This window comes from Schistocerca cancellata, chromosome 4 (assembly GCF_023864275.1).
Source record: "Schistocerca cancellata isolate TAMUIC-IGC-003103 chromosome 4, iqSchCanc2.1, whole genome shotgun sequence".
NCBI lineage: Eukaryota > Metazoa > Arthropoda > Insecta > Orthoptera > Acrididae > Schistocerca > Schistocerca cancellata.
This window is the reverse complement of record NC_064629.1, coordinates 262962709-262976366: the sequence shown is the minus strand read 5'-3', so window position 1 is coordinate 262976366 and position 13658 is coordinate 262962709.

Below are 13658 nucleotides of genomic sequence, written 5' to 3'. Positions count from 1 at the left end.
GGCGCGTCACGTAATTCGCTGTCGCGCCATCTCGCCCCGGAATTGTAACTCGTTGGTCGGGTCAGCCCGCTAGTCTTTCGCGACCCGTAGACATGAGCGCGTTGTTCCGAAGCACGCTCCGCGTGCTGTAATGTTTACTTTCTGACAGTACAGCGTTGATCACACGAATGCCAAATAACTTAATTTGTGTTTAAATGTGTATTACTACAGTTGCTATTGGAAGCAGACTCTTTGGAGGCAATTGCCTGTAATCGTTGTCTGCTCCTGTTAATAAAATTCCATTGGTAGAACAGTGTCGCCTCCTCGCAACACTTTTAAACATCCGAAAACCTCAGAAAGATGACTGAAGAAGACCCTCATCCGACTGCCAGGGATAGCAGCCTCATGTTATCCGTGTCACCACTAGAACGTCCGTAAATTCGCCCCATCAGAGAATGTAAGTATTCTTGCAAAGCGCAAAATGTAAACAGAAATTTTTCTCACGATTGATTGTATGATTTCAGTTCTGTACCTTAGCTGACCATGCCGTCCTTACAATGTATTGTCAACCGTCTCCCAAGAATGAAGTGTAGCTAACACGTGGAGTAAGAGCTGAAGAAGCTCAATTGAAAAGACGTCTGGATTCGTTGGTTGTCACGAATCCACTCTCGTCTTAGTGGTAGGCTTTCTCCTCCTGTTGTATAATCGTCACGTCGTACGTATCGATCGAGCCGACTCTCACCACTTTAATCTGCTGTTAACTTTTGTCATCCTGTCTTCCTACTCTTGTTCTGTTCCCTGAAATCTTTCCTTCGACGACTCTTCGTTGTAGGCAATTCCTTGTAATACATGTTTCAGCTCAAATGTCTTCCTCGTTTTTATTATTCCACTAATTTTCTTTCCCCTCCCATTTTAGAAGTATTATTTTCTGGCTTTGCCACGAATTTTAAAGAGGCATCTGTTTCATAGGACTTTTTTTGGTTTTTACATTGTATGGTTACTTATTTTAATATTGTATAATTAGTTTTAAAATTAACATCTTTTGTTGAAGAAAAAGCTGCTGTATAAATTGGGAATGTTTGATGAGGTCCGACTAACTACTGTATGAAATCAATTCGCTGGTTTGCATAAAGTTTATATCCCAATCTCCTACTGTTACTCAACAACATTCACAGTAAGGATTATCTCTAATGCTCATTCGGTGAAGATGGCTGGGGAATGATCGATGATTAAATCTCATGTGAATTATGGAACTTATAAACATCCCATTCGTCTTAATTATCTGGAAACACGGCTAAGAAACAATGTTTGGATGGATTTGCTCATAATATTTACTTTTAGTGCGTATCGATCATTGATATTTGTCTTCCCATAGGCGTGTTGCTCTTCTATATAAAGCAGTCTTCAGGTATGATGGCGATAATAAAGTGTTTTTAAATGTGACATATTGAGTGGGCAGCCTTTCACTAAGTCCTAGACAGTTTTATTACATTTAATGTTAGCGTGTCCATTGATCAACATAACTTTTATCTTTCAGTTTGCGTTGGTGGTTTCATAATGTCCCTCACATTGGATTAGTTTCCTTGGGGAGAGCTGGCGTCTGCATATCTCGGAGCAAGAGTCCACAATTCGACAATGTTTTTACTGTGAGGTTCTGCATGTGATGTAAGGCTATGGCTTTTGCAGGAAAACTAAGTCTCACAGGGAAGCGAAATTTAGTTGCTTATAAATACTTCATTATTTCTCATTTTGTCAATACATTTCACTTTATCATTTTCTTCTCGAGCACATTTTAAAACTAGCAGTTTTTTTTTTATTTCTGACTTTCCATGAGTCGCTACCGTACAGTGCTATACTCCAACACAAGGCGAATCCTTTTTAGTTCTATCGGTCTTTTTGCTGTCAACAAACATTTCACCTTTTAAAAAGCCCTTTTACCTATAGAGGTCTACATGGATAAGAGAAATGCTATCCACACCGCATCCGCAAGTCCCTTATCCGCACTTATGAATATCAGTTTTATAAACCATCTTAATCCATTACGTATACCAGACTTCTGGCGCCAAGCCTACGTTTGGCCTTGAATGTGTTCGCTGAAGTAGGATCTCATGATTTACATTACATTGACTGAACGTAGTCGATAATGACTGTATTGTAATACATCATACCTTGGTATATTCGCCATACGTTCCGTAATTAGTTTTATTGTTATTACTACGGCACATATTTCAATTTTTCGCTGGAATACTATCGCGACACTGGGAAGTCAAATGAAGTTGTTACCAGTTGTCACATATTGCACACTCTCATATATTTGTAATGGTGTTCCTTTATTAAGTGTACGTTAATTTACCACAATATTAAATCATATTAACATGTTACATTTCTCACTACATTAACTGTTGTAATTTGTACATGTAAATATATGTAAGGGAACTGCTGAATGGATTACTGATTTTATGATGTACATCTTCTGTCAGATGTGAAACACCGTGGAGCAAAAGTTCCAAACAATGGAGTGCCGTAGAATAAATATCCTCCCTGTCGCTTAACGACAACTTTCGTTAATTGTAGAAATGACAGCTGTTAATGCAAATGAAACAGGAATGTCTGACATAAAGCATCCGCAGGTTCGACAAAAATGGTATGCACGTATAACTGTGTGGGGAAGCAGAGTAAAGGACATGTCGCTGTATTTAGCCCTCGTAGATATGAACAGCGCATCTACCCTCTCCAGGATACTTTACACTCTCGACAACACTGTGATACCGTCCAGAACGCGTAATAAGTGACTTTAATAATATATAATAATTATTATTATCATCGTTGTTGTTGTTCTTGTTGTTGTTGTTGTTGTTGTTGTCGATCGTATGTAATACAATAGACGGAAGTCGTAATATTGGAACTAACCTTTACCTTTCAGCCATAAAAGAGAGATTGCTTCAGATACGCCCACGCATATCCTCATCGGAGTGAGAACTGCGGGATTTTTATCCCCGCCCACGCAGACCTCTACCCTTCGACATTTTGCACATCCCCTCCACACGGCTTCCATTGACTTCTAAGTACCTAAAAGATTTTACTTGCTCAAAGGTCTTTGCTTCCAATGATATTTCTACAGAACCTTTATGTTCGTTGATTATCATACTTCGCCCTTTCCTACATTCATCCTCATTCTTTACTCCTTTCTCTCCCCACTCATAGCCACCCTTCCATTACAAATTGTATTTCTTCATTTGGCTCTGCCAGCACCGATGAGCCGCATACTTAACTGCCTTTCTCGTTAAAATTCATCTGCATACATTGCTGCGTCATCTTGTTAACTACGTAAAAGGCTAAAACACTAAAATAATATTGGTCTCGGACATGTGGCAGCAGCATTACTGCCGGCCGGAGTGGCCGAGCGGTTCTAGGCGCTACAGTCTGGAACCGCGCCACCGCTACGTCGCAGGTTCGAATCCTGCCTCGGGCAGGGATGTGTGTGTTGTCCTTAGTTAGGTTTAAGTAGCTCTAAGTTCTAGGGGACTGATGAAAAAAATGGCTCTGAGCACGATGGGACTTAACTGCTGTGGTCATAAGTCCCCTAGAACTTAGAACTACTTAAACCTAACTAACCTAAAGACATCACACATGCCCGAGGCAGGATTCGAACCTGCGACCGTAGCGGTCGTGCGGTTCCAGACTGTAGCGCCTTTAACCGCTCGGCCACTCCGGCCGGCGGGGACTGATGACCTCAGCAGTTAAGTCCAATAGTGCTCAGAGCCATTTTTGAGCAGCATTACTCTGGACAGACTAATTATTTGAGGTGTGAGAGCTTCAATATATTTCGTTTATAACATGGTACTAAGACCACCGATGTCGCATTTCGTAGATTGGCTTCTCGTGGTTGCGGATTCAGTCATTGTAACTGAAATCATATTCGCCTTTCACTATGCAAGTTATTTGTTTGCACTACTGTAATTTCGGCCGTGTGGCCATTATATAATATAACTGTGCTTTTGAACATGCGAGAATCTGAAAATCTTCTGACATGTATACATGTCGTCGTCGTAGAAATACATTAAAAACATATTCAAGTCAGTAACTTTCAGATTTTGACGTGTTGTGACAAAGCAGTTTCAACGCTTGATAATGGCCACACGGCCCAAATTGCAGTAGCGCAATAAATAATTTTTAAGTCAGAGGCCAACATTTCATTTACAGAAAATTTCTTAATTATATTCGCCCTAAAATACCACTTCTCCATGTTAGAGATGGCGGGGATTTGTGACAATCTGTGGGACCCACGGCCTGATGGTAATTGGTATCCCACTACGAATCAGCAACATGCTCCTGCAGTTGCGGAGAAACTACGTCAGTTGCACATGTGCTGTTAAGCCGGTCGCGGCCCTGCGATAGTGCTCTTCCATTCTTACCGGGAAGGTTGGCAGTCAGCATGCTCATAGCTCGTAGAAGTGTTCTGTTAGGCTGCGTCAGGATTTAAATTGCGTCTTATTTTGTGAGTCGACATCCACCGCTGAATTACTAGTATTCGTGCTTCCTGGAACTTCATAGCCTAACAACCACCCTGACGTGCTTCGATAGTGCCGATTTGTTGTGCTACCTCAACCATAGCACTCATGCTCTACTATGCGGTTCCTAACAGGCCTTCCGGTTTCCCCATTGTTGGCTACACAGCGCTCACAATGTATCTCGTAAGGACTTGCGGCACTGAGTGCTTTTACTGCATCGTCAGTGGACCCTACAAAGCCTGGTTCTCCTGGCCCACTCCGAAAAACTTGTTTGATGCCTCCTCAACGAATCACCCTATCTACTCACTTGCTGACTCCCTTGACGTAAGTGCACCAACGGGAGCTGTTATGTGGGCCGGAACTGCATGGAGCTTAAGGCAGTTTGCCCAAGTGCTTGCATGAAGATGTCTGCTGCGATCGGCGAGAGGGGAGGGAATACCATATCCCACTGCCACTCTGTCCATTTGTTCATAATACACTGACGGAAAAAAATCGCAACACCGAGGAGGAGCTGTGAGAGGTAAACCGAAGTTAGTGGGCGTGTTTCTATAAATGAAAGATTTCTCTTCAAATTTTGTATAAGAGTGGCGCTAGTAGAGCCACTATGAGGACGCAAATAAGGTATCTTTTAAATAGACACTGTAACGGTCGCGAGTGTGAGTTACCTTTGACAATGGAAGTGGTGAGTTGTTGATAGTCAAATGGCTCAAAAATGGGTCTGAGCACTATGGGACGTAACTACTGAGGTCATCAGTCCCCTAGAACTTAGAACTACTTGAACCTAACTAACCTAAGGACATCACACACATCCATGCCCGAGGCAGGATTCGAACCTGCGACCGTAGCGGTCAGGCGGTTCCAAACTGACGCGCTTAGAACCTGCTCGGCCACACCGGCCGGCTGTTAGTCAAGAATGCCTTTAAGGCGAGAGACGCCATTATCACCACCTCAGAGTTTGAACGAGGTCGTGTTAAAGGCCAACGAGAAGCTAGATGTTCCTTCTGTGATACTGCAGAACTACTTCGCAGGACTGTAGCCACTGTACATGACTGCTGACAGCGGTGGTCACGAGAATGTACGGTTACGAGAAGACTGGGCTCCAGACGGCCACGTGTCGTTATCGAGAGGGAAGACCACCGTGTTCGGCGTGTGGCTCTGCGTATCGTACTACATCTGAATCAGCAATTTGGGCAGAAGTTGGTAGCATAGTGACACAAAAAACCGTTACAAATCGGTCACTTCAAGGCCAGCTCCGAGCCTGACGATCCATAGCGTTTATTCCACTGATATCAAACGAGGGAGGGCAGGGTGGATAACTGTTGTTTTTTCTGATGAAAGCTGCTTCTGCCTCGGTGCCAGTGATAGCGGTGTGTTGGTTAGGAGGAGGCCAGTTGAGGGCATACAACCAATCTGTCTGCATGCTAGACATACTGGACCTACACTTCGAGGTGCGGCCTGGGGTGAGATTTCGTATGACAGCAATCGTTATCCCACGTACTCTGCCTGCAAAATTGTACGTCACTCTGGTGAATCGACCTGTCGTGCTGCTATTCATGAAGAGCATTACAGGGAGTGTTTTCAGACAGCATAACGCTCGCCCACATGCCGCTGTTGTAACGCAACATGCTCTACAGTGTGTAGACATGTTGCCTTGGCCTGCTCACTCCCCAAATCTGTCTCGAATCGAGCACATATGGGACATCATAGGCCGACAAATCCAGCATCATCCACAACCAGCGTTAATCGTCCCTGTACTAACCGACCAAGTGCAACAGCCATGGAATTCCAGCCTACAAACTGATACCCAGTATATGTACAACACAATACATGCACGTTTGCATACTTGAATGCAATATTCTGGCGCTTACACCGGTTATCAATGTACCAGCAATTCATATTATCAATGGCTTATCTGGCACTTACACTAACCTATAATGTTGCAGTGTTAATTACTTAAATACACTACTGGCCATTAAAATTGCTACACCAAGTAGAAATGCAAATGATAAATGGGTATTCATTGGACAAATATATTATACTAGAACTGACATGTGATTACATTTTCACGCAATTTGGATGCATAGATCCTTAGAAATCAGTACCCAGAACAACCACCTCTGGCCGTAATAACGGGCTTGATACTCCTGGGCATTGAGTCAAACAGAGCTTGGGTGGCGTGTACAGGTACAGCTGCCCATGCAGGTTCAACACGATGCCACAGTTCTTCAAGAGTAGTGACTGGCGTATTGTGACGAGCCAGTTGCTCGGCCAGCATTGACCAGACGTTTTCATTTGGTGAGAGATCTGGAGAATATGCTGGCCAGAGCAGCAGTCGAACATTTTCTGTATCCAGAAAGGTCCTTACAGGACCTGCAACATGCGGTCGTGCATTATCCTGCTGAAATGTAGGGTTTCGCAGGGATCGAATGAAGGGTAGAGCCACGGGCCGTAACACATATGAAATGAAATGTAACGTCCACTGTTCAAAGTGCCGTCAATGCGAACAAGAGGTGACAGACGTGTAACCAATGGCACCCCATACCATCACGCCGGGTGATACGCCAGTATGGCGATGACGAATACACGCTTCCAATGTGCATTCGCCGCGATGTCGCCAAACACGGATGCGACCATCATGATACTGTAAACAGAACTCAGAACCTGGATTCATCCGAAAAAATGACGTTTTGCCATTCGTGCACCCAGGTTCGTCGTTGAGTACACCATCGCAGGCGCTCCTGTCTGTGATGCAGCGTCAAGGGTAACCGCAGCCGTGGTCTCCGAGCTGATAGTCCATGCTGCTGCAAACGTCGAACTGTTCGTGCAGATGGTTGTTGTCTTGCAAACGTCCCCATCTGTTGACTCAGGGATCGAGATGTGGCTGCACGATCCGTTACAGCCATGCGGATAAGATGCCTGTCATCTCGACTGCTAGTGATACGATGCCGTTGGGATCCAGCACGGCGTTCCATATTACCCTCCTGAACCCACCGATTCCATGTTCTGCTAACAGTAATTGCATCTCGACCAACGCGAGCAGCAATGTCGCGATACTATAAAGCGCAATCGCGATAGGCTACAATCCGACCTCTATCGAAGTCGGAAACGTGATGGTACGCATTTCTCCTTCTTACACGAGGCATCACAACAACGTGTCACCAGGCAACGGCGGTCAACTGCTGTTTGTGTATGAGAAATCGGTTGGAAACTTTCCTCATGTCAGCACGTTGTAGGTGTCGCCACCGGCGCCAACCTTGTGTGAATGCTCTGAAAAGCTAATCATTTGCATATCACAGCATCTTCTTCCTGTCGGTTAAATTTCGCGTCTGTAGCACGTCATCTTCGTGGTGTAGAAATTTTAATGGCCAGTAGTGTATCTTACCTAGACAAACGTATTCAAGAAATTTCATTACTCTACATTATTTTTTGGCGTTGGTGTCTTTATTCCGATAGTGTATATACTACGCCAGGTGAAGTAGGTTCACGATGAACGTAACTGCACCCGGCCGCAGGTATCAGATGATATATGTTTCTGAATGATGCTGATACTCTTTTCTTGGTACGTTGGTAAAGAGAGACTTTGTCATGGCTGACTACTACACTAGTTTGGTGTATGTTCCACTCACGTTTATGTTGAACGAAGTGAGTCTAATCCCTTCAGATACGATTGTGTGTGCTGTACAGGGGGATAGTTTCTTAGCCAGGTACTTTGCGCGAGAATGTACTTTGGTGAGCCTAAAGGGGGGGGGGGGGCGGCAGCTTTCCTTAAGGAACTTGTTACATAAATTGTTCACGTTTCCAGGACTTTGGTTATGAGTCCCCTGCTTGTGTCAAGATCAGTTTTGGAATCTTTGAAGCTCACTTCCTCCTAATACTCTTCACTATCGGATCGGTTCTAATTTATTGGTAGATGGTCTCATTCATAAAATCAAAGATTTTTTAATCCATAATGCGTAGTATCCACTAGAATATTGGCTTAGATAACCACAATGTCTTCATTCCTAAACTCCATTCACCGAAGCGAGGGACGGTCTGTAAACACACAAATGCGTATTACTAAAGCGATGCCATCGCGGGATGAACGCAACAGAGGACGCTCTGAGCACTATGGGACGTAACTTCTGAGGTCATCAGCCCCCTAGAACTTAGAACTACTTAAACCTAACCAACCTAAGGACATCACACACATCCATTCCTGATGCATGATTCGAACCTGCGACCGTAACCGTCGCGCGGTTTCAGACTAGCGCCTAGAACCGCATAATATCATTTGTGTGCTCTACAGCGGTGATTTTAGAATCTGGTTGTCAAGTTCATCTTAAGACGCTTCAAAGTCCAGCTAATATTTTTAGTCTAAGTATCAGTGTTTGTAATTGCATTTAGCATTCATTGTTCCTGTTCCCATCTAGTAGCGTCGAGTGATTTTTCTTTTCATTAGCATCACATGCGCGTAAACTCACTGTCATCCTCCAAGGATACAGCAAGCGAAACGACATGTCAGTTTTCAGACTATCCAAGAAACGATTAAAGAAGGAAGTACTGAGTTCTTCAGAGAAACGCGTGGTTCTCGATGTGTGAAAACGGAGCTGTTGTGTCTAGAACAATCAATGACCGATGTTATTTTGAAAACAACTGCTTGAAGAGGTGTTGTTCGTTCTTCAGTGTATCGTGTGATGAGTACAAGGCCACACACTCTTTGAAGTCTACCAAGAAATAAAAATCACGACAGACTTTTTTAGACAGTGTTGATGAATTCGACAGAATGCGAAAGAAGGAAAGTACAAGAATTTTTTTCATGACAAACAGCCAATAATTGACAGTGTTTGCTGCCGTGAACTAAGATCCAGATTTGGGGCAATTTAGGTGAACTACGTTCTATAAATTATTAAAAGAACCAAATTTTAAGTATGTTTGGCATGGACGCGGTAAGTTGCTAATAGACGGGAATCTGCTGACAATTAAACTGTTGAGAGATGAAGGACGGCTCATTTACTACTTGGACAATACATGGTGGGACGCAGACATGCCCAAAGTAACGTCTGGGTAGATAACTCCATCAAATCCTTAAAACAATCGTCTGGTCGTATGATCCGCCGGAAACAAAGGCCCTCCTGATTATCGCACACATCGGATCGGAAGCTAGGCAAGTTTCGTCGAAGGCGGTTTGCGGGCTTTCGAATCCAAAGAGTTTTGATTATCGTGGAGACGTGCGCCGTTACGTTCAAGTATTCAATATGCTCTTCCCCGACTTCAGCAAAACGCAGTTACATGTTCCTGATAACACACAGTACCATTCTCGTAGACCAAAAAAAGTTCCTAACTCAAATTCCAATAATCCTAAAAATAGTGCTTGCAGAAAGGTGGAACAAGGCTGTCCTCCAAGTGGTGAAAAGAGTTTAATCCGAAATGTGGAAATTAGTCTGCATTATAGAGGAGAGAGAAGAGCGTTTTGTTATAAAAATAACTCCTCGCCAGGCCGTGATGGGCCAAGGGATGTCTGCGGGCCGCCGTGTCATCCTCTTCCTTGCGACGCCACGCGGGTGCAGTAAGGAGTCTCACGTGGTCGGCACACCGCTCTCCCGGCCGTTTTGCTGACTTTACAGACCGTGGAACCGCTACTACTCGGTCACAGTCATACGGTCACACCGCCGCGTGAGAGATCGATCCGCCGGATGCGATTCTCTCGATAAACGGAACAGAAGAACGGCTGTGTTAGCCAAAGAGTGCACAGCTAGTCGCAGTACTTATGCTCGCTGCGAGGCCACTTCATGTGCAGCAGGAGAATAGTGTAGTTGTGCCAGTCTACAGTTCGTAGACGCGCTCAGTGGTCAGCCAGCGCCGATGTTATTCATCGTCTGCAGCTCAGTCATTGCTGCCATCAAGTCTTTGTAGCTCCGTTCCAAGTTAGTCTTCAAATTCACCGGATTCGACATTCAAGATTACGAGAGATTAATTCGTCACTGCAAGATTTGTGACTTGTAAATTGTCATTCTACAGACGCTTAGTCTAGTCGAGTCTTCTATAATTGTCAACCAACTGATCATGGACTACAACAAAGTTAAGTAATAAATACTTTCTTGTTTTGTACTCCTGCTAATTAATTGTCTTCCTGTTGTAGCTACCAAGCAGTTTTGGCATAGTAGAACCCACGTTTCCACCTCCTTGGCTACCTCATATTTGCCACCTCATGCTGATGGACTCGATTGTGGTGGAAGATCGAGAGCCATCATCAACCACCAAGGAAAAATCCTTGGCAGTATCGGAATGGAAACCGGGACCCCAGCAGCCATCTACGCTGACCAACCATTTGCGGAGGCGGACTGCTTTGTTATAAAGAAAAGTTACTTCGAGAGAATGAACTGATTTGTGTCGTCCTTTAACATTATTGTAAATGGTATTGATATTAAAATCGCGTGTTTAAATCTTCTATGCCGTCTAACGGTTTTTACGTTTTATTTCGTTTAATTGTAGACTAAGTTCATAATAGATGGTTTCTAACGAGCGTCACACACTCTGCTGAGGCGTAAGTCCTTACTTATCACGAGAACACTGAATGCCTTCACTGATATATGTGGTGGTCGGTCACGTGAAACTGTTTCGTTCCAGTTCTCGGTTAATACTCCAGAAGTTCTGCGGCGGCTCTTTCTTCCTGAGAGATGTGTGGTAAGTTTTGCTTGTTATAGTATTGTTTCTTGTTGCCACATGCTGCTTCAAACGCTTAATCTGTTATTTCTTCAGTACAAACACTGAAAAGTGTTCGTGGCAAACATCCTTGCCTTACTTCCTGGAGTACCTGTCTTATCAGCCCCCTCATCGCCAATATTTACTACCATTTCGTTTTTTCTCGTGTCCAGTTGCTGTATCAGTCTTCTTTCTTTCCAGTCTACAAGATCTTTCAAGGTGTTCAGGGGGATACACCAGACAATTCCGTCAAACGCAATGTTTACACCGTGCTGATGGATTAATATGATGACTGATTTTAGAGAACCTTGCGTCATAATGTTACGAAAGTCAGGGTGCTTGAAAGTGGACAATTCTTCTGATGGAGCTTATCCAACGTAGTAAAATACGTCTTTCCGGTTTAGCGAAGTTATGTTTTCTTAGCGTAACTGACAGGCATATTTTCGGGTTTCATGGGCAAAATGGAATTGTAACTCGGCTAGTAACCCGAAAATATTTCATCAACCAATTACGATTAGAAAACTTCAGAAATCAAATATTTTTGATGATATTGATATTAGCCTTTGTTTTGTTTATGTGGAAAGTGTAAAGAACATTGGCCAATTTGAACCGATGGCCGCTAAATTGTAAAAATATTCTGAACGAATTTTCACTCTGCTGTGGGCTATGCTCTGATTTGCAACCTTCTGTCAGATTAAAACTGGATGCCGGACCGGTAGCTGAACTTGGAACTTTTTCCTTTCAGGGACAAATGTTGTACCGACTGAGTTACCCAGCACGACTAACGATCCGCCCTCAGCTGTAGTTTCGCCAGTACCTTCTTGCTAACAGTTCTTTCTGGGGACTAGCACTGCCGGCAGTGGTTAGCACACTGGACTCGCATTCGGGAGGACGACGGTTCAATCCCGTCTCCGGCCATCCTGATTTAGGTTTTCCGTGATTTCCCTAAATCGCTTCAGGCAAATGCCGGGATGGTTCCTTTGAAAGGGCACGGCCGATTTCCTTCCTCATCCTTCCCTAACCCGAGCTTGCGCTCCGTCTCTAATGACCTCGTTGTCGACGGGACGTTAAAACACCACTAACCTAACCTAGCACTGCCGGAAGAAAGGATATTGAGGAGAAGTGGCTTAGCAACAGCCTAACACGTACTGGCGGAAGGGCTGGGAATCCTGCCTAGATAGCTCAGACGATAGAGCATTTACGCACCTAAGGCAAAGGTTCCAGATTAGTCCTGGATCCGCACAAGGTTTTAATCTGCCAGCAAGTTGGTTAAAATATTTAGACTATAAAACCGTACAATTATCAGTTTTCAATGCCCACAGTATTAATGGAAAATGGAACATAAGCAAAGCCAGCTGGGAAAGAGATGAGACGCGATGACTGTTCTAAATGTGGACAAGGCCACGAAGACCAGGTTCAGATGACAGAGACAACAAAAACCATCTTGCCCGCTGTCTGTCTGTCGGTCTGTTAGCCTAATATATATTTACTGATTTGGTGGGATGAAGGAGGTGACATGCACTAGAGAATCGGGAGAGGCACTGAATTATACACAAACAGCTCAGACACACCTGCTTAGTAGCGTTTAGTACCAAATTTGGCTCCGGTAACGGCAACGCACCGTAGTGGCATGCATTCGACGAGACACACACAAAGGGGTGGCACAATCGCAGCCCATCTCGCACGGACATTGGTCGAAGCTGATTTCAAGATATGCACATTGCATCCCAAATGTGCTCAGTAAGAGTGAGGTAATTTGATATACAGAAGTCCTCAAACCATTCTGGAACGATTGTGTCGTGGATTGTCTTGGTGAAAGCAGCTTTCCTGAATGTGCTACAGACGGACTGCTGCACACGATAGGACACTTTTCTTATTGTTTTATGGTAACAGCCTGAGAGACATTTCACCCGTTGTAAACATACGTGAATGACTCCCCACTACATATCTGAATGGTGCCCTCTTCGCAAGCTAGTTGCATTCCCACCGACATTATATATATTAGTAAGCCATTTTGTGGTGTGTAGCGGAGTGTGCTGTGTGTAGGTGGGTCCTGACAAAATGTTTCCGCATTTAGAATAGAAAGTTGGTGATCCTGTCGCAACAAAAAACGCCTTTCTTGTAATGATTGCTGTCCCAACTCGCATATTCGATGTACTCTGTCAATACTATCTGATACAGATCCAATACTCACGCAGCAGTACTCCAGAGGACAGACAAGCGTAGGGCAGTCAGTCTTTTGGTAGACTTGTTGCGTCTCCTAATCGTTCTGCCAATAAATAGCAGTCCTGGGTATCAGGGTTATCTTTCCCAATGTGATCGTTCCAGTTCAAGTTACTTCTAATTATAATCCCTACGTATTTAGTTCAATCGAAACCTTTAAATCTGTTATTTATCATGTAACCGACATTAACACACAATGTCTAGTACTCATATGGAGGACGCCATAATTTTATTGTTGTGAACCAGTTGCCACTTTTCGCACCA